The sequence below is a fragment of the Corvus kubaryi genome, unplaced genomic scaffold, assembly GCF_017639235.1.
Source record: "Corvus kubaryi isolate FWS band 111438036 unplaced genomic scaffold, C.kubaryi_AGA036_p1.0 37385, whole genome shotgun sequence".
Taxonomy (NCBI): domain Eukaryota; kingdom Metazoa; phylum Chordata; class Aves; order Passeriformes; family Corvidae; genus Corvus; species Corvus kubaryi.
In genome coordinates this window covers 21,747,974-21,775,452 of record NW_024581127.1, presented here as the reverse complement: position 1 = coordinate 21,775,452, position 27,479 = coordinate 21,747,974, and the positions used below count along the sequence as shown (strand labels likewise).

At 37.9% G+C, this 27,479-nt stretch overlaps 2 long non-coding RNA genes across 3 annotated transcripts; one reads left to right on the top strand and one right to left on the bottom strand.

Annotated features, from left to right (window-relative positions):
- The first annotated feature begins 27 nt into the window (after positions 1-27).
- Positions 28-7,541, top strand: LOC121668524. 2 transcript variants are annotated; one of them, XR_006017427.1, is made up of 4 exons: positions 28-112; positions 3,806-3,877; positions 4,857-4,928; positions 5,492-7,541. It is a non-coding gene; the product is annotated as an uncharacterized LOC121668524 (long non-coding RNA). The 2 variants fall into 2 exon arrangements; XR_006017426.1 differs by lacking the exon at positions 28-112 and having other exon boundaries at positions 3,797-3,877.
- Positions 2,525-15,856, bottom strand: LOC121668523. The gene is made up of 2 exons (XR_006017425.1): positions 15,429-15,856; positions 2,525-3,974 (listed from the first exon to the last, which is right to left on the bottom strand). It is a non-coding gene; the product is annotated as an uncharacterized LOC121668523 (long non-coding RNA).
- Between the last annotated feature and the right edge of the window lie 11,623 nt (positions 15,857-27,479).

Genomic DNA, 27,479 nt, shown 5'->3' with positions numbered 1-27,479 from the left:
TCACAGTGGGGCAAGATTCTAGGAAAAATCTCACTCTGCTTTGAGGTCTGATGATTTCATCAGCTGTGCTACTGCAGGAGAAACTCAGGGAGCTGAACTCAAGTTTCAGCAGGTAAGGTATCCTTTTCAGTCTATCTCTCATTTAACTCCCAGGAACTCCACTGCACGCTGATGCACATCTCTTAAATATACCATGAGTAGCTCCAGAATACTTATGTTTAAGCTGCCTCTGGTGTACTTCCTGTGTGCCTTTGGCTGCAAGGTTCTGGATGTAGTACAGTCTTAAAAAAATTTGGTTTTTATAGCTTTTTTAGTCCATACATAGTCCAAAATTTGGGATCAAAAGAGGCTTGTGTATATGCTCTGAGACAGCAGCTGCTAAATCATCTTTTGCAACTGGATCCATTAGTGAAGTTTTATTTGATTATATCTATTGTTGTTCTTACTCTCCAGTTCATGATAGTCACCAGTTTCCTTCCAATTTCCTTTAGCTGTAAATACAAAACAGGAGAAAGAAAACAATCTCGCCTTTGTGACACACAGTGAATTTGGCCTTGTATATACAGTATATTTTAAACCAAATTCCCTTAGAAGCTAGCAATTAGCAGATGTCAATGCCCAGTTTGCAAGTGGAAGCCAAAACAAAGACTAGAGACCTTCACACCAACGATCTGGATATTAAGTAGGAAAAAAAAATCTTCCAACCATAATACCTCTCTTTGTTTCTTAATGTGGTTGTAGCAATGAGGATTCAGTTGGAACAGCTGTGCAGAAAAAACAGATTTTTATCAATTTGGCATCTGTCTAGGAAAAATACAACATTGAGACTTAAGAGTAGAACAGGGCAGGCAGCTTTACAGCACTAGCTCTGCAACAAATGACACTTAAAAGTTCTTTGCGTTACGAGTTAGCTGGGAAAATACTGAATCCCATCATGGGATTAATTGCATATTCTTTGCTGGAAGAACACTCCTCTCTCAGAGAAGGGATCCAAAACCTGAACATCACTGGGCTATGCACTGCATGATTCATTAGAAGCTGTGAGGCCTCTAAGTATTTAGTTTAACATCTTCAGGACTCTCATAGTGGCTGATGCCATTAAAATCATTGAATTGCTGAGATTGCAAAGGATTTTGGGAGGTCTGTAACCTAAAGTCATGCTCAGGGTCCACACTGAATTCAGACCAGATGCCTCAGGGTTTCGTATGGTTGGCTTTGGAAATCTGCAACCTCTCAAGTAACCATTTTTAGTTATTACCCTCATAATTTTTCTTCTTATATTCAGTCAAAACCTCTCTCATGTAAATTTATGACCAGTTTCATATTTCAGCTCTGAACCTTAGGAAAGAAGTCTTGCTTCAGCAAACTTCTCAGCAACCCCCTCATAGGTACCGAAGCTCCTGTTAGGTTCCCTGCAGTGATCCTTTTCCAGATGGAACAAACTCAGCTCCCTCAGCCCCCTCCTCACAGCACAAACAGCATCCAGCCCCAGCTATCTTGGTGGCCCTCTGCTCAACCTGCTCCAGCTGATCAAAATCTTCCCAGTTTTGGTGTCCCCAAATTGGATGCAACATTCTAGATGTGATCTTAAAAACACAGAGTTATGCAGAATGATTGGTCCTCTTAATATTGCACAGAATACCACTGGCTTTTAATGCTGCCAGAGCTACACTGATCCCAATCATTTCCTACTCCTTCAGGAGCCTTTAAATGGCTTTCAAGAGGACTTCCCCCATGATTTTCTTGGGATTGAAATCTGTCCAGTTATAATTTAAAAAGTTCTGCAATACAGCGTGGACCAAAATGAGAGATTAAATTAACGTAGGTAACGGAAACAGTCCTTCCTTTCTACAGCCTCACACAGCTAGTTAATACTTCATTAGTATTTAAAATCTTGCTTTCCTTGAGGCTTTTGCAGGTAATGTCTGCAAAGTTCAACTCAGCACTAGACCTTTCTTCCTTTTCATAAAGATCCGAATAATTTTATTTTGTCAGATGTGGATTTTCAACTTGGGACTCTCTCTTTAGGCCTTGGAGTATTTATATTGGTCTTTTAGGAAGAACATTAATGTTTTTCTTTTAAAAAAGAGACAGAGAGGAAGGTTAATTTTTGTTACAAATTAGTAGGAAATCTAGCATGTCAGAAGACCTGTGTTCATTTCCACTTTGTATCTTTATAGGGTACCCAGTTTTCCAACCTTTAAGAAATTGGATAAGGCAAGAATGAAATAAAGCCTCTGCAACATATTGTGCAGATTTCTAAGATATGAGAAAGAAAAAGTTCTTGGTGCATCTGCCTGGTAGTCTCCTTCAGAGTTCCTGTGCCTACAGTACGATTATTTAAAATGGCAAATATTACTTACACAAATTACTTATACAAAAGTTTTGGAATTGTTGCCTTTAATATTCACAGCGAGTTCCCATACAGGAGTTCCTCCAGATCATTAATTACACCTGTCAATAATTCCTGTTCTTCTTGTTTGCAATGCCTCTTTTGAGATTATGTCCATACACATATTCTACATGTGTAAAGAAAAATTTTATTGAATACATATTCTGAACTACCTATTTTAAGGTGAGATAAAAGCACTTATCTCAGCTACATATTATTTAGGACCACACATCTGTGTAAAAATTCAAAGTTTCAAAATACAGTTAATTTTGAGAAAAAAAAAATCACATAAATTTCTATTTAGAGTTAGGCTAAACTATTAATAAGAGTGATTAATAAAAATAGTAATCCCAAATGCTACATTTACACCTCAACTAAGTTTTCAGTTAGCTGTAACGTACAAGTATGATAAGCAAATAAAAATGTGAAATAATTCTTCCAAAACATTGCATTGCTTAGTGCTTTTTTGTACCTCCCCAGGGAGAACAGAGAGTGGTTGTAAAAACATTGCCATTATTTGTAATTTTATATCACCATTTTGCAAAATTCTTTCTTACTTGTAAAGAAAACATTCAATAAATCTTTTCCAATCAGCCCATTCTGGTCCTGAAGTTCATATCTTTGTGTTCCAACAATGTTTTCTACCAACTTCCCCCTAAAATATGCAAGCACTTCTTCCAATCCACCTCAGTTCAACACAGAACATCAACTGCAAGTCATTTTTAGAGAAAATGACCAATAAGAAGCAAATGCGGAGTTGTTTGACTGAACGGTGACTGCAGGGACAGGAAAGTGTATATATGTGTATAAATAATATTTATATATATGCTATACATATACATGTGTGTTCTAGGTTGGATAAGACTGAGAAACAGGAACTGCCTGCAAGGGCACAATTTCTTTCCTGATTCAGATGTTTTTTAATCTTGAACTTAGTTAAAATTTTTTGCAAATTCCAAACCTTTTTAAGAATTCTTAAAATTATAATTTGAATCTAAAAAGTTAGTAAGTTTGCCTATATAGGTTGGGGAACATCCACCTTTGGATATATTTTGATCTAATGTTGAAGTTACTCCTTCTTTGAGTTGGAGTTTGGACATCACTCTCTGATTTCCAGGGAGTCAAGATTCCATGTAACCATTCCAATAAAGTTGATAGATACCTTTAAAGTGATTTCAAAAATATTTGAGTTAATCAAAGAAAGGCAGGACAGAACCTTACTTTGGATGGAAAGGCCACACAGACCTGGTCCATATGGTACATCCATGTATTACGCTGGTTGAAACTCAAAAAGGAGGGGTGAAGAACACAGTTTATTTCATCTCACCATAAATCTGAGCTTCTTGAATTTTAGAAAGTGATCTTCTGTTACCAATATAAATTTTCATTTTAACTGTTTTCTTTCTTTTCCAGCTTCTTGTCTTCTACCTGCTACTATTTGAAAGACTAAAGAAATCTGTTCTTTTGTTCCTGCTACATTCACTGGTCAGTAACATGTAGATCTGGTTTCATATAAAATTGTTCTTTGCAGTCAGTTTCTCTTGAAGACATTGCTTCATTGGCATTGAATTGACAATTCAATCTGAAATAGAACAGAGGTGTGCTTGATGTGAGGGATAACTATACATACAGAACATGAAGACCCCTAAAATTATAATTCGCAAGTGGAATGCAGCTTTGCAACATTTGCAAACATTATAATCATTTTATCATAGATACTCATTTTTCTTTCATTAATGCTAGCAGCAACTTTCTGATCTTCTAGCTTCTGATCTTCACTCTTGTACAACAAAAAGGTAATTATATGTGCTATTGGCAGGCTGCTACGTGTGGCAATTAATTTAGACTACTGATTTATGAGTGTTGTCTCTTTGTGCACAGAGTTATGATGCACTTAAAAATCTTAATTGATTAAATCAAATAGGCTAGATAGCTTTAATTCAGCAAGAATATTTCATAATATTAAAAGTAGATCTGAGTTCTGAAAAAGTTTAAAAGCACTCTGAATAGTGTATTAATTAAAAAGAATGGAAAATAAAAAGGAAAAAGGAGAAAGAAAAATGTCATGACAATGTAGTTCAAAGTATGACATCTTGCCTGGATATTCCAGGATTAGATTGCATAAAATGATCTTTCATTCCAGTATAGAGGAATGGAATAAAGATACATCAGCAATATTGTAAATTATGCATCAGAAAGCATTGCCCTTCTCTGACAATGTTACTGACCAACTGTGAGTTTGCATCTGGTGTCAAGACGACACTACAAATATATAAATGTATGTGCTTGGGAAAGTGCATGAGCAAAGAATTTGTCTGGAAATTCTTTTTCACTAACACAGTTATGTTTCCATTGGACCAGAAGATGACAATGAATCTATTACACTGCCTGGATGTCTACACAATAGCTTGATCATTTTTACATTGGCTATTTTTGTCTTATTAATTTCCTTTTCTTTTTTCAGTTTTCACTTTTTGATTCAAGATCTTTGGGAGGCCTTCTATTACATGTGGGAGACTGAAACTCTGGTTTCTAGGTACTCCCCTTCATTAAATATTTATGAATTATATATACATAAGAAATCTTCCTTGCATAATATATTATTTTATTTTATAATGATGGACATCGTAAATCAACACCATTGATCACTGACGTAATTCTCTTATGCTTAGTTTTAGAATGACTTTCAGTGATCAATATAATTCAAAGCAACTGCATTGCAGAGCAAATCTACACTTTAAAGCAGAAAACAATGCTATTGCAACATATTCACTTTTAGTGAAACACCAGTACATACAGCATAAGGGAGATATGATGCAGCTGCTTTGCAGTTTGACTGGACTCCTAAGTAATAATTTGTTTTCAAAATTCCAGTCTTTGTTTTGTATCCATATGGTTATTATGGTCTGTCTCTGAAAGCCTTAATATTATGATGGCATTAAATTCAAATTTATTTCTATTTTAAAATCAACAAGATTAACATTTAATGAGCAATACTTGTGAAAGTATCCTTCAATAATTCATCATGCAATCACAGGATATGCATAATATTTGCACATAATTTGTATAAATATTGCTTTATTTTTTTTGCTTTTACAGGCAAGGAACACTATTGGGACATAATAGCTCATAAACCTGGAAGAAGTGTACCAATATTTATAGACAATAAAGGAAAAAATATCTGGTAAACTGTAAACACTGATGTCCATATTTATTAAATGCTGACCTATTACTCTTTTATTTGGGGACCAATGGTGTGTTCCAAAAGTGATTTTAACCTTCCAAGGAGAAATAGGGAAATCTCTCAAGAGTCCTATGACATGTGAGTGTAAATAACTGTGATGTTATTCAGTGTCTGTAACTGTGATTGTCCTGTAAGCAAGATTGAAGTTCCTCATGTTTCTCAAAAGTAGAAGGCATAAAAGTACATGGTAAGATGTAGATTTGCTCTAGGATTTATAGATATTTCTTTGCTAGAGAACAGACAGATAATTTCAATCTGATGTATTTCCTACCTATAATTTTTATGGATTAGTATCGTATTTGAATTAGATATTATTTAAACCTTATTGACTAGACAAGCATAAAGGAACAATCTGCTTGATAGTAATTCCTCACAGTCTACTGAATGCACCACTGCCATTACAATGGCTGGTATTTAAAGCATACAGCTTTATGGACTCTGCAGCTGGACAGAGCTCACACTGGGAGCATGTGACATTCAGCTAAAATCTTATGCTGGCTGCCTGGGGGCTGGTTTCAGGTGTGATGCTGGGCTGTGTGCTGTAATCCAGGCACTCCCCATTTCTCTTAAACAAACTGGGCAGGAAACCCTGACAGGAGCCAAAAGCAAATGTGGCTAAAGCGCAAAGAGAACGGCAGCACGGCTATTGGCAAAGGCAAGATTTTTGAAGAGGAAATTTATATTGTCTAGCTCACTTCCAAGCTTACAACCTATATCAATCTGCAATCAATCATTGACTTGTTTTGGATACCTACCTTATAAAACTTTGCAGGATTTAAATTTTTGTATTCTTTTAAAATACAGCTGGAGGAGTAAACTGTATTTGTATCTTTCATCTCTATTCAATGTTTAGTTCTTACTATGCCAGAATTCAGTTTCCTTTATCTCAAGATAATGAAGTACACATTTCTCACCACACAAAATGTTTTTAGTTTATTGTTCAAGGAGTGAGTGTATAGGATGTACTGAGATGAAAGCATTCATGGGCCTATCTGCTGAGACATCCATAAAGAGAAGTCAAGAATCATTAATTTAGAAATAAAAATATAAAAACCTATATAATAAACAAAGTACTTAGGAGGAAGAAGAGTCTTGGATTTGATTCCAGGAGCAGTGGTAGGTTTTAGGCCCTTTTTTTCTCCATTGAAATGCAGAGAGCTTCTGGCTGTAATATTTGGGGGGGGGGTGGGGGGAATAACTTTTAATAGAATTCAGTAAGAGTCAAAAGACAAAATTTTGAGACAAAACTCTCTAGATGACACCTCCTTTTCAGTTTCCTACTCAGATTACTTAGATGGTTTTCTTGAGATAGTTTTTCCTTGATACATGGTACACTAATACAAAAGATCTCTAGGATGGAGTATGGAGAAACAGTGCAATAACCTCCAGATTTACAATATTGTCCTAGGTTACAATGTAAGATGTGCCCACTAGCATGTATTTTATCACCATCTTCATGAGCTGTTAAAACCAGGTGGGGCAGTGCTCCCTGCCTCCTCCTTCAAGACTATGTCCTGTTAATGGCCCATCAGTGCCTTGTCTCATGACTCATCATTCCTTTGTGAGATGCTCCACCCAGAGGGAGAAACCAAGCATCCCATCCTGGATATAAACTGTGATTTTTGAAGACAACAGGCAGCCTTTCCCACTGGATTTCCAGAGGACAAGAGCTACATACCTACCACTGGACCTTCTGAGGAAGACCAGATCTTTCTACACAGGGTCACCACTTCAACAGAACCACATCCATTCACTTGAGGAGGACTGCAGCCACCACCTTATCGGACTGCTGCTGCTACCCTGACTAACAGGGCCAGGTCGTATATGACTCTGTCAGTTTAAATCAGTTTTTTCCCCTGCCTTTTTCCCCTGCCAGTGATCAACAGTAAAGAACTGTTATTCCTATTTTTCCTGTTTCCCATATCTTTATAATAATTCGGAGGGAAAGGGGGTTGCATGTTCCATTCCAAGGGAGGCTCCTGCCTTCCTTAGCAGACACCTGTCTTTCAAACCAAGACGAATGTGATGAGATCTTGCAAGATATTTTATTAAATTTTATTTTTTTCATCTGTATTTCCTACAAACACTACAATAGTCACCATCTGATCCAGTGACATGTGTGTTACACAATCAGGAAAGAGCCAGATAGATCTTTTCATCTGTGAGTCTGAGAGAGCAGACTCATGTAGTAAGTTTATGGAACTTTTTCCTAACTTGATGTTTCTGTCAACAAGCTCAATGTAGAAAAAGTATGTGCTTTTAAATCTCTAGTTTCAAAACCTATTTATTTCTGTATCTCAACGATTTTCTTTCTGTGATGATTAGGTTTGATTTTGGTTTTGGATCACTTACTAACACAGATTCTAAAACTTTTCCTCAACTTCCTTATGGTTTCAAGAAGATCCATTGACCCCAGCTGCAAGACTTCTCCCCACATCCTAAATCTAAGCCCAGAGTATGCTCCAAAGGGTTTATTACCACTACAACAAGCCTGGCATTTCCCAAAGGGTCATGGTTTCTACTTTTCATTTTCCCAAACAGTCCATAACAGGAACAAAATGTGAAAATTTATTCTACTTGGAGGGTGGCGAGGCACAGGAAAAGGCTGCCTAGAGAAGTTGTGGTTGCCCTATCCCTGGAAGTGTTCAAGGCCAGGTTGAATGGGGCCCTAAGCAACATAATCTAGTGGGTTGCATCCCTGCCTATGGTGGGGAAAAAGGAAGAAGGTTGGAACTAGATGACCTTTAGCTCCTTTTCCACCCAAACCATTCTATGACTCTACAACAAAATGGGAAATTTTCTTCCCATTAATCCTGAAGGACCTATTGAAAGGGACACTGACCAAGAAGACTGAATTTTTGCCCAGAACTGTTATCACTATCTTATGTCAGCTGAGAAGAGTGGTTAGAAAAGGAGTAAGAGATGCCAGAAGTGGAAGAGGTTTACCAAAAAGCCAACTTTCATAAAATACTCCTAGCCAAGGCTATGTTTGGTCATGATAGAGATATTCTATTAAGATATAAAGAAGATGTTGGCAAACTGCAGCTGGTACAGTATGTTAATGCTGAAAGTCTTGAGTCTCTTTATTGAGAATCCCTAAAGCTTATGGGTCCTTAGTGTCAGTATATGTACTACCTGATACCTGTGACAGCTACACTGAGATTCTGCCACCGACCATGAGAACTGATTACATTCTAAACAGAATTCACACAGAGACAGGACAGACTGTCTAAGAAATCTGAGTTTAGGGTAATGTTGATACCTTCACAACATGAGGCTGTCTCTCATGACTGCTTTTAAAACATGATGTATTAATAACCTGTCCTTGGATGAGGTAGCCTAAGTCTCACTGCAATGTCCCTATCCAAACAATTTTTTTTTGTTTTTTTGGTCCTTCAAATCTTCTAATGCAAGTATCAGGTTAATGGAGGGCTTACGAAGAACAGGAGTGCAGGTATGTGTAGATTTATACCTTCCTGTGATACCATGGAGAAGCCCTTAATTTTAGCGTTTAATAATCCTCGTTCTTCGGCTGGGAATCAAGTGGCTATTAATAGAAAGGGAATCTAGGCAAATTTAAAATAATTCCTGTGAGTGAGAGTGCTTTGGACCTGGCAGAAATACATAAATAAAGAAGGCTAAAAAAGTAAGAAAGAACCTGTGGGTGCTTAAGTTTGGAATTTTACAATATACAAGTGTGCCCATATTGAGGGTGAAACGGATTTTGTGAGTCAAGAGGAGATACAGATGAGCATCCATACATCATTTTTATCTCCAATTCTTATTCAGGTTATTATCTGATGACTGGGTGGAATGAAAGGAATCACTTTGATGTTTGAGGTGCTGTCCTTCAGAGGAGAAAAATAGGTCTTTGCCTGTCTTTTTGAATGTCACCTGCTGTGGCAGTAGGTCAATACCGATTTCTAAATTATGTCCCTCAGGGTGAGAGGCGCGGTGTTGCATTCACTTTGCAGAAGCATATGACTTCTCCCACAAAGTCCTTCACCAGTTTAATAACAATGACTGAAAGACCTCTCAGATTTTTTTCCTCCTGTATTCAATCTTTTTATTCCATAATTTTTTAAGTCTCTTAAGCAAGAGACATTAACTCTTCTTCTTGTTGTGCTATAATTGCTTAAAATTCAGTACTTCTATTGAGACTTTTACATGACCTGCATCCTAGAAAGCAACTTAGAGTTATAAAAGTTCTGGGGTCTTCTCTTTATTTCTAAGACTAGCTTATTTTCTGAAAAACTGAAGAAATTATGGAGAAAGAAATGGATTTTTTTTGCAATGAAATGCAAAATATTCCAGATATTCCATGAGTCCATGGCTTTGATTTAATTATGGATTATTTATCTCCCTTGTCCTTCTGCATAGCTATACATGAAGTCAGATATATGAATATAATACAATACAAATTGGTTTATTTTCTATTAAAATATTTATTGTCTCCAAACTGACTAGTTTAAGGCTTTATTTAAAAGCTTTAAACTTATTTTATCAATTCCTTTTATTTATATTCCACATCTAGGCCACTTTATCTGTTTTTTTTCTTCCTCTTCACTGATTTGACACAAGGCTGGCTGAGACTAAAAATATGTTTCAGCATGTGCCTGAAACACATGAAAATCAGACTCTTGTCTTTGTGTGGGGGTGTAGCATCTGAAAATAGGAAAGCTGTGCAAGAACTGCTCACCTTATAATGTCAGCACAACCTGACATTTTTGTAAGAATCATCCTTCACTCAAGTGCTACTGACTTTAATTTATCTCCAATGTTTTCCCTGAGATTCATAACACAGTAAACCGCTTTAACAAAAAGAATGCATCGATTTTTCCTAACTTCTTTAAATCCATTAACCTACCTTTATGATGGTAAAATTTTCCAGGGACTTTGTACAAATCAACTTTCTATAACATCACTTCTTTAACCTGCCTTTGATAAATGATTTTCCACGGTATATACACTGTATCTTTACTTAGCAAGAGAGCTTGGGTACATGTTAGTCCTACTGTAATTTCTGACATTTCTCATATTTTGCACCTTATTGTGAACATAATAGAAAATAGAAAAGGCAAAATACTGCGGACTTACACCAAAGCCATGCTTACTGCAGTTCTGAAGGAAACAGGGAAGAAACAATCCTGACTTTAGTGTGTATTTATAAGGCACAATTAAAGTCTGGATACTCAAATTTATAAAACCTAAAGGTAGCATTTTCACTCTTTCTCTGCTTTGTTGTCTGCCCTAGACATGCCTCAGCAGACAACACACATGTCAAGTAAGGCAGCAAAAATTTAGGCATATTGAACTAAAAGCAACCTGGTTTAGTAGCCTTTCTTATGCTCTCTCTGAATCTCTCCTGAGCACTATCTAATTGTCACCACTTTAAAAAGTGGAGTGGTTTTTTTGTTTGTTTGTTTGGGTTTTTTGTTTGTTTTTTTTTGTCTTCATTGGTAACATCAGAGCAGCAAACTGAGTGCTAAAGATCTTGTGATAGGTCTTGATGTTGGACTTTGACAGTACTCTTCCACACCTTAGCATTCTGAGTGGGAAACAACTATTTGAGACATTTGAGTGGAGTTCCTCATGTCAATTTTTCAGGTGCATACTAAAGGTGGAAGTCTGAGTGTTTGTGGACCAAAACTATGGGCAGATGGTCACACAAATCTATGCTGCTTCCAGTGGTAAGAAAACCGATATTTGTAAGAGCAAGCTCTCTCTGCTCATGCAGCACAGCAGATGTCTGCCCTCTCCTGCTCCTTCACCAACAGTTCTGAGCACCAGCTGTTCACAAAGAGGTCCTGATGAAGCATTGAAGTGAAGGCAGAGCTGATTCCTGTGTGCACCTGTCTTCAGACAAAAGCTAAATGCACCAAATATACTATATTATAGCTACACAATATTACTTCACTTAAAATTATATAAGAAATGTATTTTTACTGTTTATAGTAAAGGACCTTAAATAAGAAGGTTCATAAGAAGTTTAGAATAAAGCTGGAATATTATATTTTACATAGATGTGAAATATGCTGATCACTTGCTTTTCCCACTTGCTTTTTTTTTTGGACAAATGCATTCTATCCACATTTTTTAATGAAATATAGGGGATTTTAGCTCAAGACCAAGTGTGTTTGCTGTCTTTCTTCAAGGGATTAGTGTAATATTTCCATTTTTTTCTCATTCTTCTCTTCTGGATGTGAAATATTTTTTTCTTAATTTGTTGATTTCTCTCAGGACAAAAGTAGCCTGAAATGTGATCACTTTTCAGACTTATTTGGATATTGGAGGCTCATTTCTTGGAAAGCAAAAAGCCTCAGGACAGGAAACAGGTGAATCAAAGGGACATCAGTTGCTTTTGCATAGATTTTGTTCATAACTGAGTAAAACCACAACTGTCTGCCTGGTTTACACTTGAATGTGGTAGTGATGGGGCCATTAATTAAACAGGTACTTAGAGCTTAAGGCTGCGGAAGACCTTTAGATCATTTTGGACTTTGTGTATTCAGTAGATTAACTTACACTCAGAAATTCCTATAGGAATCCAAACGACTTTGATTAGTCTTGGAGATTCCGATCTTCAAAATATTGAACAGGTAAGCCACAATGAACTATGAATGAGACAGAAGTTCCACCAGTTTCTGGTGAAATACTTCAAGATGATTTCACCTTGGCCAGGATTCAGTAGTTAAAAACATTTCTAAAAACACTACCGAACTGAACAGATGAGCAGTTTCTTTGTTTTTCTGATAGTGACTTTGAACCTGAGAGAAAGATTCATTAACCAGTCACTTGGAACAAACGTTCTTCTACTGCAGAACATGTTCCATCCTTCCCAGTCTTTCAGCTCAAGGTAAAGACAGACACATAACAGGTAGTAACAAACTCCATCTTTCTCAAGAATGCAAAGTAACATAAAATTAGAAAACTTCTGAACATATGTGCATTATTAAGGGAAACAAACAGCCCCCATCCACCCCCAAACCCAAAAAAACCAAACTCAAAGCCAAACCAAACCCCTTCACATCCTGACTTTCAGAGAAAACGATGAAAACTGTGTCGGTTTTAGACTTTTGTCACAATTTCCATCATTTCTATAGATATGTAAACTTTAATACAGTTTCTTCTCCTCTGCAGCCCTCGAAAAAGTGAAATTTCAATGATATATGTCCCAGTCCCACAAGGAAATCTCAAATCCAAAACTATTCCTTCTATCCTTGCTATTCCTTCTAGAAAACTACATAGTATTCTGGGCCAGTTTGTTTAAATTCAAAATGCATGCTACCTGCATGTACTTTGTGGTATGCCTTTATCAGGTGTCTCTTTCACTAACAAGAAAATGCATACAGTGATAAGGCATTCATCCACCTTCTCTTTTGTAAGCTGAATAACTGGTGATATTGGAGCCTTCCACACCAAAGCTTGCTTTTTCATGATGTTCATGGCCTATCTTTGGTCTCATTTTCATTACATGTGGTATGGTAGTAAATCTCCTAATCTCTGCACATTCCTGCATCACCCATTATATGGTTGGATGTGACCTTGAATGGCAGAACCAGCACCCCACTCAGGTTCAATCCGAAGAAGTGTCTGTTAAAGACAGTGGCACAAGTTCTGTGTAAGAAAAATACTAGTTGGTCAGGTCAACTCTGTCCTGTCTTTAGCATATCATAAGGAAAAAGGAAACACATATTGTTGCTTCCCTAGGCTATTTTACCCTTCGTCTCAAAGCACAGCTCACAGTCTGCTGGAGTGCTAACAGCATGGATGACCACATTTCTATGCTTGAGCCTGTACCAGAGCTCTATTTCATTTGCTGTTATAGACAAAGCCTTTCATTTCTTCTTGTCCTCTATAAGATGTCAGCAAAAGACACCTGCTTTTCTGGGTTTCACTTCCCTTGGACCCCTGATAAGGCCCACTCTTTATCTTCAGGCCTTGCAACTAGTCAGCAACTTGCTGGAAAAATTAACTGGTATTTCCCTCTGATCCACAGGGTAATTTTATCATTAATCTGCAGTGCACATTCTTGAGGTATAGGGGAACTTTGAAATAGGAATGATGATAATATAGCCAGTGGCAGTGAAGCCAGAAATAGTTTAAAATGCAGACTGGATTCAGTGGTAATAGGGTTAGGGATATGATAACACTAAAGTTTCATAACATCCTTATTCACATTATTATTCTTACTGGGAATAGTCACATCACCTTAGAAGTCTCCACAATGAGAGAAGTTAATGGAGCTATCTGACCACTCTGGATGCATCTGAATTTACCAAATGGGAATTGTGAATTATTACAAGAGAGACAACAGCAAAGTTTCTTACTGTTTGGGAGAAGAGAAAAATTAGAGTGCCAAAATATGTAGCATTATGAGCAAAACATCTGAAAACCAAACATTTTATTTTCTGGAGGTTTATAAATCATTCACACATATGTAGTTACAACATTTTATGGTATTTGGAGCACTCTTAAATGTATTTTTCTCAAATGAGAGCTTATAACTTAACCATTAACTTAACCATTTCAAGGATCGTATAGAATATTTTGCTGGGAGCTTCATAGTTGTTTATCTATTCTATTCTATTCTATTCTGTCTAATCTATTTTGAAGACACCTACTCATTTAACGTGTTTTTAACCTACGTAATCACTCTAGAAAGCTTTATTAGACACAAGTCATATCATGAATGTAACAAAAAATGGCAGTAGGTGTAGGGCTGTAATTTTATACATTTAATTTAAGGTTGTAACAGCTCTGTGTTCCTTATAGTATCCCATCTTAGAAAGACAGCAGCACTCTCTACTCTCCTATTCCTGCTGTGCCCTTACTGAGCCACATATTCTTCTAATCAGGCTAAGTGCAGCTCCTACACTTTGGCCATGTTGTATGGTATGAAATGAGAACGTAAGAGCACTAGGGTTACCAGGTAAGGAAAAACTTTGGTATATGAGGTGATTGAGCTAAAAAGTACTCATAATTGGGTTGAAAATCATAACTCATTCTCCCCACAGGAATCTTTAGTACAAGAAGAGGCAGCTGGTCTGAAGAATAACATTAACTAATAATGTTTACAGAGTCAGTCTTAAAAAGGAATTGCCCCTGGAAGATACTAAGGACTAAAATGAAACCACTCTGAGATACTGGCAGAAAATGTAGGTGTGTGGGATCAGTTTCCTTCTCATAGAGCTTTCATCCTCTGAAGGAGAATCCTAAATGTTTTTTTCAGTTTCGAAATCTGCCTGTGCTGAAGTATATGTGAGAACATGAAATCACCTAATAATTTCACTTTTTGCAATAAATTTATGAAAGCACTAAGTCACAGTGGTCACATTCTAGTATTTTTCCCTGTCTTCTTTTGTCCCTGATAAAGATTTCAGTGCATAACATTCTTATGGGTATTTCTCAGCTACTGTAAAATTACCCTCTGGCTTGGCCATGATACCACAGACATGTCCTTTCAGACACTATGTCGTTAAAGAGGTCATTGGCAAATTCCGTATTGCCAGAAGAATATTTTAGCCATCAACAGCTTTTACTTTCCAGCTAAGAACATCAGATTAATTGCCTTACTCTCTTTCATGCACAGGGATTGTGTCCCAGTTTCAGACAAATTCGGAGGAACGTCTGAAATGAACGTCCCCTAAAAGAAAGCAGGTTACAGCCAGCCCTCCCCCACCAGGTTTGGAAAGAATTTTTCCTTGGTGGAAAGTGACAGGAAAAAAACTATTTATTTAGCAAACACAGTGGATGCAGGCATGGGAAAAGAATAATGCGAAATAATAAAACCTCTTGCTGTGGAGAGAACCTGGGTAGATTTCAGAGTCCTCTGTGGGTGTGGCTTTCTCCTCTTTGGACCTGGGCTGGCTTGGGCCCCTCCTGGTCGAGGTGTAAGGTCTCCCAGCCGATGTTTTGGTGTTGTTGAACAGTCCAGAAGAGAAGAAAAAGAAACCCAAGTTCCAGGAAAACTCCTTGCTTTAGCTAACAAACAAAAAGCTAACTAGAAAGTAGGAGAATGCCACTCTCTTCCCTGCTGCAGAGAGCCAAGCTGAGCAGCTGGGCAGGAGAAGCCAGAGAGCTTATCTCTGTTTTTGAACACAGCGCTGAAGGAATTCCACTGGCTTCCCCCCCGCTCTCTCTTAAAGGTCTGCCTTAAAGCTACAGAAAAGGCACAGGATTCATGTCTGGGCATAGAGCAGGCAATAGGGGATACACATCATAAAGTCACCCCAAGACATTCCACCCCTTATCCCATATCGTTGGGTCAATGCCCAAATTAATATATTCTAACTCTATGCCCACACATTAATACACACATATATATACAGCTATGTACAAACAGTGACAGTGACATTCTGCAAGCAGTGGTAGACAGGCATTCCACACGTGGCTCTAACCCAACAATCAGATCTCCCTGCGATACACAACATGTTGTTCCATCTTTCTGCATTACCCACCATGTACAACCAGGTCCCTGAGCAATGACAAACCCATGGATGGGTTTGTCTGTATTTGAGGCAGAATTAATCCAAACAGTCTTTCCTAACAGACCTCTGACACGCACTACTGGGACCTTACCTCCATCTACTGTATGCAGGGGCTCAGACTGGGCAGGGCCAGCTTGATTGGTGGAGCCTTAGGTGTTAACTAACCAGGTGGCCTTTGCTAGATGCTGCTCCCAATTTTTGAAAGTTCCCCCACCCAGTGCCTTCAAGGTGATTTTCAACAATCCATTGCACTGTTCCACTTTGCCTGCAGCTGGTACATGGTAAGGGATATGGTACACCCACTCAATGCCATGTTCTCTAGACCAGGTGTTAATAAGGTTATTAAAATGAGTCCCATTGTCAGACTCAGTTCTCTCAGGGGTGCCATGCCTCCAAAGGACTTGCTTTTCCAGGCCCAGGATGGTGTTCCGGGCAGTAGCGTGAGGCACAGGGTAGGTCTCCAACCATCCAGTGGTGGCTTCTACCATTGTGAGCACATAGCGCTTGCCTTGGCGGGTTTGAGGCAGTGTGATGTAATCAATCTGCCAGGCCTCTCCATACTTGTATTTGGACCATCGCCCACCGTACCACAGAGGCTTCACCCGCTTGGCCTGCTTGATCGCAGCACATGTCTCACAGTCATGGATCACCTGGGAGATACTGTCCATGGTTAGATCCACCCCTGGGTCTCATGCCCATCTATAGGTGGCTTCTCTGCCTTGATGGCCTGAGGCATCATGGGCCCATCAAGCTAGGAACAACTCTCCCTTGTGTTTCCAATCCAAGTCTCTCTCTGTCTTGGGGTGACCTTATGATGGGTATCCCATATTGCTGCCTATGCCCAGAAATTAATTCTGCCTTTGTACCTTTCTATGCCTCTAAACTGAGCCTCAGAGGGGGAAGGAAAAAACTGAGCAAAAGTTTTTCAAAGCAGTTTGCAGCTTGTTCAAGGTCACACACAGATAGCAATTTATTTACAGCTGCGGCAGGGGAGGGAGGAAGCACCCGGCTTGCTGCTCCCAGGACAGTTTTTTTGGCCAGTGGTTCAGCTGCTTTGTTCTCCGGAGAGAGACTGAGAGCTGAATTTTTCCTTCCCTGGAATTTCAGATTTTCTCCCTTTTCTACTAGACTGCTTGATTGCTTTAACATCAGAGCACATCAGGAGGACTTTCCACCGGGCACAGAGGGCCTGGCCCTGGTCCAAGCCCCAGCTCCGAGGAGACCAAAGGGAGGACTCTAACACTTTCCCAGGTTTTTTCTCCACAGTGAGAGATTTTATTATTTAGCATTATTTTCCTTTCCCGTGTATTTGTTAAATAAATAGTTTTATCTCCTTCACTTTCCTTCGAGGAAAATCTTTTCCCGAACCTGGTGGGGGAGCGGTGGTTGTGCCTTCTCTCAGAGGATATATTTCTAAATTTGGCCAAACCAGAACAATCTCTGACACCTCTATCTTTGCAGTCTTCTCTACCTGCTTGTTGTTTCGGTGCTCCTTGTTAGACATACTGGAAAAGTCAAAAAGGGTTGTAAAAGTAGATTAAAGAAGACTGTATTGTGATTGCATTTCCACTATACATATTCTTTCATTTCAAGAAAAGGAAATTCACATGAACTCTTTTCAAACATGCTGAACATACCATAAAAGCTACTTGGCTTCAGCTAGCAGTAAAAGGCGGCTGGTAGGTTATTCGTATTTTTTTATGGCAGTGACTCCTCAAGGTATACAAGTCACTGAGAAAACGAGTCATAAACCCCTTTCTTTGTATACATTATATACAAAAAACACCATCCAGCTATATTGTTATATAAATATATTTTCTGTATTTAGTGGCTTCATTGGGCATGTTCTTTGCTTCCTAGCTGCTTGGATTAAGGACTGAGCAAGGTTTTAGCTCCTGGCTGTGCTACTTTAAAACAGACTCTTGGTCTCCACTTTTGGTAAGAAGCTATCTGCACAATAGTGGCTTGCAGGGGGTAATTGTACCCAATAGATGGACTCAGTTCAGATGTGGAAGTCTCAGAGTAGTTCTAACAAAAGCTGTTGATATGTGTGGGCAGTCAACTATTTGGAATACAAAGTTGGGCCTGAACATACGTCAGTTTTTACTCATTTTTGCTGCTGCTGCTAAGAAATAACTTTTTTTCGAACAACCTTGGTAATATCAGTGAACTAGTAAGTGCTGGAGAATAAAGGAACCTTTTCTATTAAACCGAATATGTAGAACTAATTGGTTTAAAATGCTTTAAAAATTAATTATTTGAACATGAACATCTTTACAAGGCTATGAAGTTATACTGCAGATAGTAATTTTTGAAAGAACTAAAGTAAGATTTATTTTTTTAAAATTTCCTTTTACAAACAAAAAAACCCAAAGATTTTTAAAAATACAGTCAAAAGAACTTCTTATCCACTAAGAACAAAGGCACTCACATTGTCCACAGTTCTGAAGGGGTAATTTATTTTTTAGGGTGAGGAAATTCTAAGCAAGTCTAACAGTATTTCTGATCAGATCCTTGTACAAACTTGTGGTAAACGTTGAACACCAGCCTCCAGCCACAGCTCTCTAAAATCCTTGTCAGCACAAGGTAAGGAAACCTCAGCAATGCTAAATAAGTCCGTGAAAGCTACCATGTGAAGCAGCTGGAGAGAACAGAATGTGTATAATGAAAATGAATCAGCCAGCAAAGAAACCCAGAGAAGGTTAGGAAAGTAATCCTTAATTAACAAAATTTCTTAATAACTTGGACAGTTGGGCTGGTTCAGGTTTGTAGAGTTTATGTGATTTTTATGATACAGAGAAGTCTTGAAAATGGAAATGAAAGGGAGGGTTATAATTTTCCATCCAAATATGTATTATGACTTTGTATGAAGACCCCTAAAGCTCTTTGAAATCTGCTTCCTCCTAACCCATATACAATCAACCTGCAAAAAAAATCATTGAATTGCCTGTAATCTAATTTGATAAGAAGGATCTGTTTATTTTTGCATGCAATGAAAAAGATGAATAGTTAAAAATCCTTCATTAACAGTAAAAACAAATTAACAGCCAATACTAATGCTTGTAATTCTCCTAGTACTGATTAGAAATTTCTTCATAAGAATTATCTATCTATCCGTCAGTCTATTTATCTATAAATCCTGGATTTTTTTCAGTTTGGGATAAAGCCCTTCTGATTCATCTACATATTGCATCATTGTGAAAGGAGAACTTTTACAAAATGATTTTACTATTATGCATATAATCCAAGAACATTTGATATAACTCAGTTGTTAATTCCTATGAGTCATTGTTTTGAGAGTTCCTCATGGCACAATTGAAAGAGATGAACTGGGCAGATTGCAATATGAACAACTGCACATGTGGAAATGTTCTGTACCACCACTTGGAAAGGAGGGCTGAAACAATCCCAGCTTCCTACTGAGCATCTCCATATTTTCTGTCATCTTCTGTAGTGTTACTGTGCCATGAGCAAGTGGTTAAATGCAATACCTGGGCCACAGGAAGAAACCCTGCACTTGTTGAAGTGAGGTGCTTACTACACATGGCAAGAAAGAGGGCATGTGTCTTACAGGCTTTATTATTGTTATTATTGTTGCTATTATTATTACTATTGTTATTAGCCTATCAAATGGTAACTACATATTACTTATTCATCATTCTATGGGTCATGAGAAATAAAATGACAATAACTTAATTATTAACCCACGAGATGTATTATATTAACATGCAAAAATATATGACACGAGTACTGAATTAGCTAGCTGGCATGTATCAGGAAGATCAAATTTTGCTAGCCTATTTCTGAAAAAATTCCTATTGATTTTTGATTAAGATAAGTAAAACGAAAAGTATTTTTCTTTCCATAGATTCATTAGGTAATATAAATGACAAAAATGGACACTGACTTATGGTGATTTATTCTTTGGTCCTTCTCACCATTAGCTTCAAGCAGTATAAGATAACAAAGGCCTATAGGAAGAGGAGTTGAAGATATACTAGCGCAGAAAATAGAAAATGAGACTTGTCTAAAGAACTAATACTGGGCTGGAGAAAGAAAAGATTTACTCTAAAAGATTTACAAAGTAATTATTGGCAAAGTGTTATCAAAAATATTCAATAATTTTTAAAAACAAATGTTTTTTCTCCTTGGACATCAGCCAGTGACCAGGGCAAGTATGGACCCCAGAAGAGTCAAACCTGCTAATGTCTACAGTATTTATCCTGCATATTATTGCAAAATGTTGCTTTGTACTGTAACAATTTCCTGAAATACTTCCTATAATTACAGTTTGTGTTAGAGAAGTTTATCTTATAAAGCCAAAAGATAAGGACTATTTCAGCTAAATGGAACATTTAATGAATGGTCGGGGTTTTAATCTTATCTCCCCCTTCCAACTGCTGTTGGAATTCAGCTGTCAAAGTGAAGGGGCCTCACTTTCATCTTTCCTTACCTTCCAACCTCAAACTATATATGAACTCCCCATTTTAATAGAATAAGCTTTCTGCTTATACAGCTCTTTTAGTTTTAAAATTTCTAGTGCCAACAAAATTTATCTGGAGTAAATACAAGTCACCTTTACAGAAGGAAAGTTTAGTAAAAAGCTAGATGCTAAGAAAGCGCAAAGAATATAATACTGTGTAGAAACTATTATATAAAATACTTTTATTTTACGTACAAATGGACATTCATATATCCACTAGGCTCATAACTTCATCATATTTCCACTTTTATTGTCTGGGAGTCATGACTACTTGGGGGATATTAGCTGTAAAGCTATAACAAGAATTCTTTGATTTTTGATGCAATTTTCTGCAGCAGTTCTGGATAGGATGAAAATGCGTTGTGGCTTGCCATGTTCTACATAAATCCAAGGCTCCCACTCGTTTTACATTTTGATGGGAAGAATGTGGCAGTATATTCAGCGATTGATAAATCTCATAATCTGGTCATGCAAGTTCCACTCATATAGCACAGAAAATTCCTATCTGTATCCAGAAAATGCCCCTCATGGAACTTCTTCCTGATACTCTAAATCCAGACAAATGTCACACTTTTCTGAAGGAACTGATTTCTTTCATTTATACAGTTCAGCAGGTTTTGCACAATAATTAAATGTTAACCATTCTTCTTCTATAGTAATAACTGATTTTGGGTCTGGCGTCCTGACAATCTGGAAAGATGATCTGAACAAAGCATGTATCTGTATTTGTCTTCCATATTGTGATAGAGGGCGTGCCTGATGATTTCTATTATGGTAGATCCTCTGCTGAACTTTTCCAGTCTTGTTTGTTAAAACCTGTCTTGGAGCACCCTGCTGGCAGCTGGAGTCACATATTTGCACAGATAATCCATGCAGGTGCTGAGGCATTGATCTTTTCCTTGACAATTCTAGATAATACAGGATATGTGTCTTGATGACCAGTAAGTTCCGATGTTCCTGACAGGGCTGTTTATCAGTTAGCTAAAAAGTCTTTTCATTTGCTCTGGTCTGCATTTTCAGTCTTGCTGGCAGACACAACCCTTTGGGTTAAAGGTCACGTAGAGACTATGGCTCTATAGGTAAGAAATATTTCCTCAGAGAACTCAAGTCCACACTGAGGAGAACTAAACCAACACAGTATAATAGAATGCAGATATAAATTATATATTAAAGGAATTGGGAAACTTACTTTCAAATGTAACCATAAACCACATATCCTTGTTAAGTGTATTGAGCATCCAGGATTGCTTTACTATTGTTTCTTAGATAATTTGATGTATGCACTTAAAATATAACCATAAGAATAGGTGGTGTGGACTACTAGCCATAAGTAATACTTAATTAATAATGAGTGCCTTACTTGTCATATTTGTTACACACACATTCCCAGTAAGACCAGCTTAGATTCTTATTCATTCATTGAGAAATGAATCATTCACTAAATAACTAATTTTACTTAATTGGTCAACACAATATTGTGGTTGATGACATGCCCAAGTACCAAAAATTATTTGATTTAAACTAGTTTAGACCTAAAGATTATTTAATTTATATACTTCTAATATTTCTTCTTAAATATTCTAAAGTGAATGGTAAGTGCTGGTTAAATAATCCCATGCTTCCAAGTAACTTTAAGCAAAAAAAATCAATTACTCCTTTATAGAACTGAATATTAGTTATAAAAGAATTAATGTATTGTTTATTCTCTACCAACAGTCAGAAGGAAAAATGGCAATTTTGTGATGCTGCCTGTTGTCAAGGCAAGAGCTCTTGAGGGCCAGATTTTATGTTTTCATCCAGATTGATCAAATAGCTTTGTACACAGCTGCTTCATGCTTGATGAGAGGGAAAAAAGTTTCCCCCCAGCTAGCCACAAAAAAGAGGTATGTTTATCTAGAAGCATCTGCTAATGCAACAATGACAGTATTGGCAAATATAGAAAATAAGACTGATAGGTATCCTGAGACTGAAGGCACCCCAAGGCATATTAGGATTTTCTCTAGTCTGTTCTTAAGGGACTGAAATATTCCACAGCAATGTCAAGCAGTGTGCTCATGTGCTTCCTTTACTTGCCCTTTCCTAACACCTGATTCTTACCTTTCTTCCTGCAGCTCAGGCTCATTACTTCTTGCCATCTTCACCAGAGACTCAGAACTGCAGAGGCAAAACAACTTAGGGTTTATTGGTGTTTCCTTACATGAGAACTTTCCCACAGTTCTGAGCATTCTGACTGTCCTTTAAATCCTCCAATTGGTCATCTATAGGTCCCTCTTTGCAGATACTTGCATCTGTTTCTGAAGGATTGCTAGGTGACTCTCTATAGTTCTCAAATGGAAGCTTCTTAAGTGAGAATGGATTCATGTCACTTAAGTTTTGCCATTTTTAGGATCTGTAACCTAAGCTAGTTGTCTAGAATCCCTGTTTTGTCAGTGTAAATACAGTTTCTGGCTAAGAGAGAAAATCCTAAGTCTCTATTTTTTCATAGCTCCTTCCCAGCTGAGATGAATTTTGGCCAGACTACTCAAGGGATAGTTGTTCTACTGAAATGCTACTTTTGCAGCAACAATTTGTCATGATTTGTATCAGTGGATATGGTGGGTTGATGTTGGCTGGATTCCAGGGTCCCACCAAAGCTGCTCTATCACTCCCCTCCTGAGCTGGAAAAGAGAGAGAAAATAAAAGCAAAAGTCTTGTGAGTCAAGATAAGGTCAGGAAGAGATCACTCACCAGTTACCATGATGGACAAAACAGACTCAGTCTGGGGAGAAAAGATAATTTCATTTACAGTCAATCAAATCAGAGTAGGACAATTAGAAACAAACCTAAAACTTAAAAGACCTTTCCCCCAACCTTCCCGTCTTCAGCTTCACTACCGATATTTTCTACCTGCTCCCCCCTGCAGTGGCTCAGGGGAACAAGGAGTGGGTTTTGTGTCAGTTCATCACATCTCTGAGTGGGTCACTTCTGGGGTGACAAGTACTGCCAGCAAACCTGCCCCAGCATGGGCTCCCCTTTCCATGGGTCCACAGGTCCTGCCAAGAGCCTGCTCCAGCATGGGGTCACAACCTCCTTTGGGGATCCATTTGTTCCAGCATGGGGTCCTCCAGGGGCTGCAGGTGGATCTCTGCTGCACCATGGACCTCCATGGGCTGCAGGGGCACAGCTGCCTCACCATGTTCTGCGCCACGGGCTGCAGAGGAAACTCTGCTACAGCACCTGGAGCATCTCCTGCCTCTCCTTCCTCACTGACCTTGGTGCGAGAGCTGTTTCCCTCACATATTCTCAGTCCCCTTGTCTCTGTAATTTGATCCTGTACAAAAACCGTTTACTTCTTAAATATTTAATTACAGAGGCTTTACTGCTCTGGTTGATTGGTTTTGTCTTGGCCAGTGGTGGATCTGTCTTGGATCTGGCTCTCATTGACCAGGGAACATATAGGAGAAACTTCTAACAGCTTATCACAGAAGCCCCTGTAGCGATCCCCTGTCCCCCTGCTGCCAAAACCTGGGCACACAAACCCAGTACAGTGGATTATAAGGTCCAGCTTGACTGGACCACCAGGCTCAGTGGCTTGTGGCAGCAGTACGAAGCATGGCTGGTAGCATGTCTTTAGTCACTGAAGACCCAATTGGAGCCAATACCAATTTAATGTGTTTGTTAATAAACTGATAGATGGACTAGAAAGCACTCAGAACTAATTTGCAGATGATACAAAATTAAGAGAGCAGTCAGGTGGAGGGCAGGACTGTTATTTGGAGAGACCTCAGTAGACTGGAGGAGTGGTCTGACTGAAGTTCAGTGAAGGGCCAAATCCTGCCTTTTGGGAAGAAAAATCCCATGCACCAGTACAGGCTGCAGTCCAACTCATCAGAAAGTAGTTTTGTAGGAAAATATTTGGAGTTCTGTTGCAAAAGAGGGCAACAGCTCTCTGGGCACTATGAGCAAGAATGTAGCCTGCAGGTTGCAGGAAATAATTGTTCCTCTGTAATCAGCACTTGTGTGAACACATCTGGAGCACTGTGTCCATACACCTCAGTGAATTTTGTTTCCTCTAGAAGGAGTAGATTATTAAGAGATTGGGAAGAATAACCTCCAAACAGCAGATTTTGGCAGATAATACAGATAAAAAAATGTTATTGCATACCATGAAAGTTATTGCTGGTGTGCTGATGGCCAACTTATATCTTGCTCACTGTCTACCTTTATTTCCCTCTCAAAAGGTACAAAGAAAATAATTTAGCAACAGATTTGGACATAGATTAAGAATTAATTCTCTATTTGAATAGCCACTCAGAGTGCAGGAGGGTTATCATGTTGTAAATATATTGTATGTATTATGTAATTCATGTCTAACCATTTGGTTCACTGTGTTATTCAGAATTCTGTGTTTAGAACTTACTTGCCATTGCCCATAGTAGTATTTATTGGATAGATATTTTGACATAGTTCTCACACTTAGAACTTGGGTAGGAGGTTTAGAAATTTCTCTGTCCTGTCAAGCAAAGTATTTTTTCATTTTCATAAGTTTCCTGAATTCAGATTTTTTAATTATATTTGTAGAGGAGGAAATTTCAGATCATCATCCAGCCATTGTTGTAGTCTTGGCATTACTCTATGGTCCTTTTTGCCTTGTCTTTGATGACTCTTCCTTCAGTATGATTTTGATGAGAAAAATAACTAATGTGGAAGTTGTGAAATTCCACATGTGAGTTACTCAGAGTTAAGCATGGCCGGAAAGAAGGCACTTGAAAAGTAGTGATTGATACATATGTACAAAGCAGATGTTATACATCTCTCTAAATAAGATATTTATAGAATTTCTCTTTGCCAGAATGTTCATATAAACTATGCATAATATTAAGTATGTTCAAGATGCAGGTCTGCTCATCAACATGGAATAGATCTACCATGAGATTCTGCAGGAGTGTAGCTCAACTCCACCTTGCTAGTTATGATGCCAAACCACTCTGAAATCACAGGGCCCAACAAAGGTCTTCTGGACAAAGCCAGTCAAAGGCCAGTTAATGTAGTGGGAATTCTGAGAGAATTCAGAGGGAATTTATGGTTCCATCCATAAATTTTGTTGTTTTCCATAAAAATTTTAATCAAGACCTGTCAATTTATTTGGTGGCAGAGAGTAAATGCCTCACTTCCTACTATACTTGCAATAAATCAATCAGCAGAGAAGCTTATTGAAACAATAGTATCACAAAAATATGTATTCCAGCTGCCTGTTATATTTTATCTGGCCACACAGCACTAGTGGGGATAAAAATGTCTGGTATAGACATAATTACTAACCACAAATGTAAAAGATAATTCATCCTATTGGCTGGGATTTGTAGGCTATAAGTCCTACATTTTCTGAATACAGAGGTGTTATTCAACAGGTCAGATAAGCCACATTTTAAAATTGCCTGGATCTGCTCCTTCAAAAATTCCTGGGCACCCTGCAGCTCTGCTGCAGATGCTTCCCCTGTAGGTAAATGAGGTTAAAAATCTAAGAATTTAGGAAAATGATTCTGTACTGGATCAGAATAAAGGCCTATCTAGGCTTGCACTCTCTCTGCAGCAAGGACTAGTACAACATACAACAGGAATATAAAGACATAACTATAGAGAAAATATATTCTGAATCTATAATATATAGTGTACATATTTTCTCACTTTTTCTCCTCTATATTAGGAGAAAAGAATGTAAGCACAGAGTAAGTATATAGAAATATTTCCTCTAAATAGTCTTCTAGCATGTGGTTAACTGTGGTCTTGCAGCTTACTGAGTCATCATGTGGAGTCCCTTGTATTTAAAAGTCTTTGATGGACTTTTCTGCACTAAATTTGCCTGAATCTACTAAATGCAGGTAAAGGTTTAGCAGTGTTCAATGAGATATATCCTGAAATAGTTGACCTCAACACATATACTGAATTATGCTGAATGCTAAGATTTTTTCCTCTATATCTGATGGATGTTTTAATGAAATATGTGTTCCAGTTTTGGAAACTTGGTTCTTATTTTGATTAATAAAAGGATACCTGTTTGTATTTTGCAGTTTAAAGATATACGGGCCTGAGGCAAAGTCAGAGTAGAAGAAGAATAGTTGCAGAAGTCATTACAGAGGACAAATTCTACGTGCTCTTGAATGAAATTAAAAATGGGTTTAGCCCTGGGAATGAAAAATCATTCATTTGTCTAATGTAGCAAATAAATGTTGCAGATGGTTCTAACTTCAGGAGAGGCATCTGGACAAATAAGGCATGACTCACATTTTTCCCTATTTTATTCAATTTCTTATTTCATGTCATGAAAGATTGCAAATGAATAACTGATGCCATTAGAAAAGCACATTATTGACTTTCTTTAACTTGTAGTTGGAAAAAAAATTGCTGAGAAAGAACTCTCCTGTGATTTTTTACCATTAAGAATATTTTGAAAGCTTTTGACCTAGTTAATAAATTCTTTAAACTTTTATAATTTATTGCCAGTATATTACGTGTTTTGGAAAGCTATTATTTAAACTTTATTTATTATAAATGCATTTAACAATTGAGAGGGCTTAATTCCCCTATATACTGGGTTCGATTAGGATAGATTTAATGTTTTTCATAGTAGGTTGTATGGTTCTAAGATTGGTATTTGTGACCAAAATGGTGTTGATAATACACCAGTGTTTTAGTTACTGCTGAATAGTGCTCACACAGCACCAAGCCCATCTCATGATGTCCTGGCAGTGAGTAGGCTGGGGGCCAGAGAAGTTGCGAGGGACAGCTGACCCCAACCAACAGAAGGAGTATTCCATAACATAAGATGTCATGTCCAGCAGCAAAAGCTGGAGGAAAGAACCAGGAAGGGGGGATGTTCAGAGTGATGTT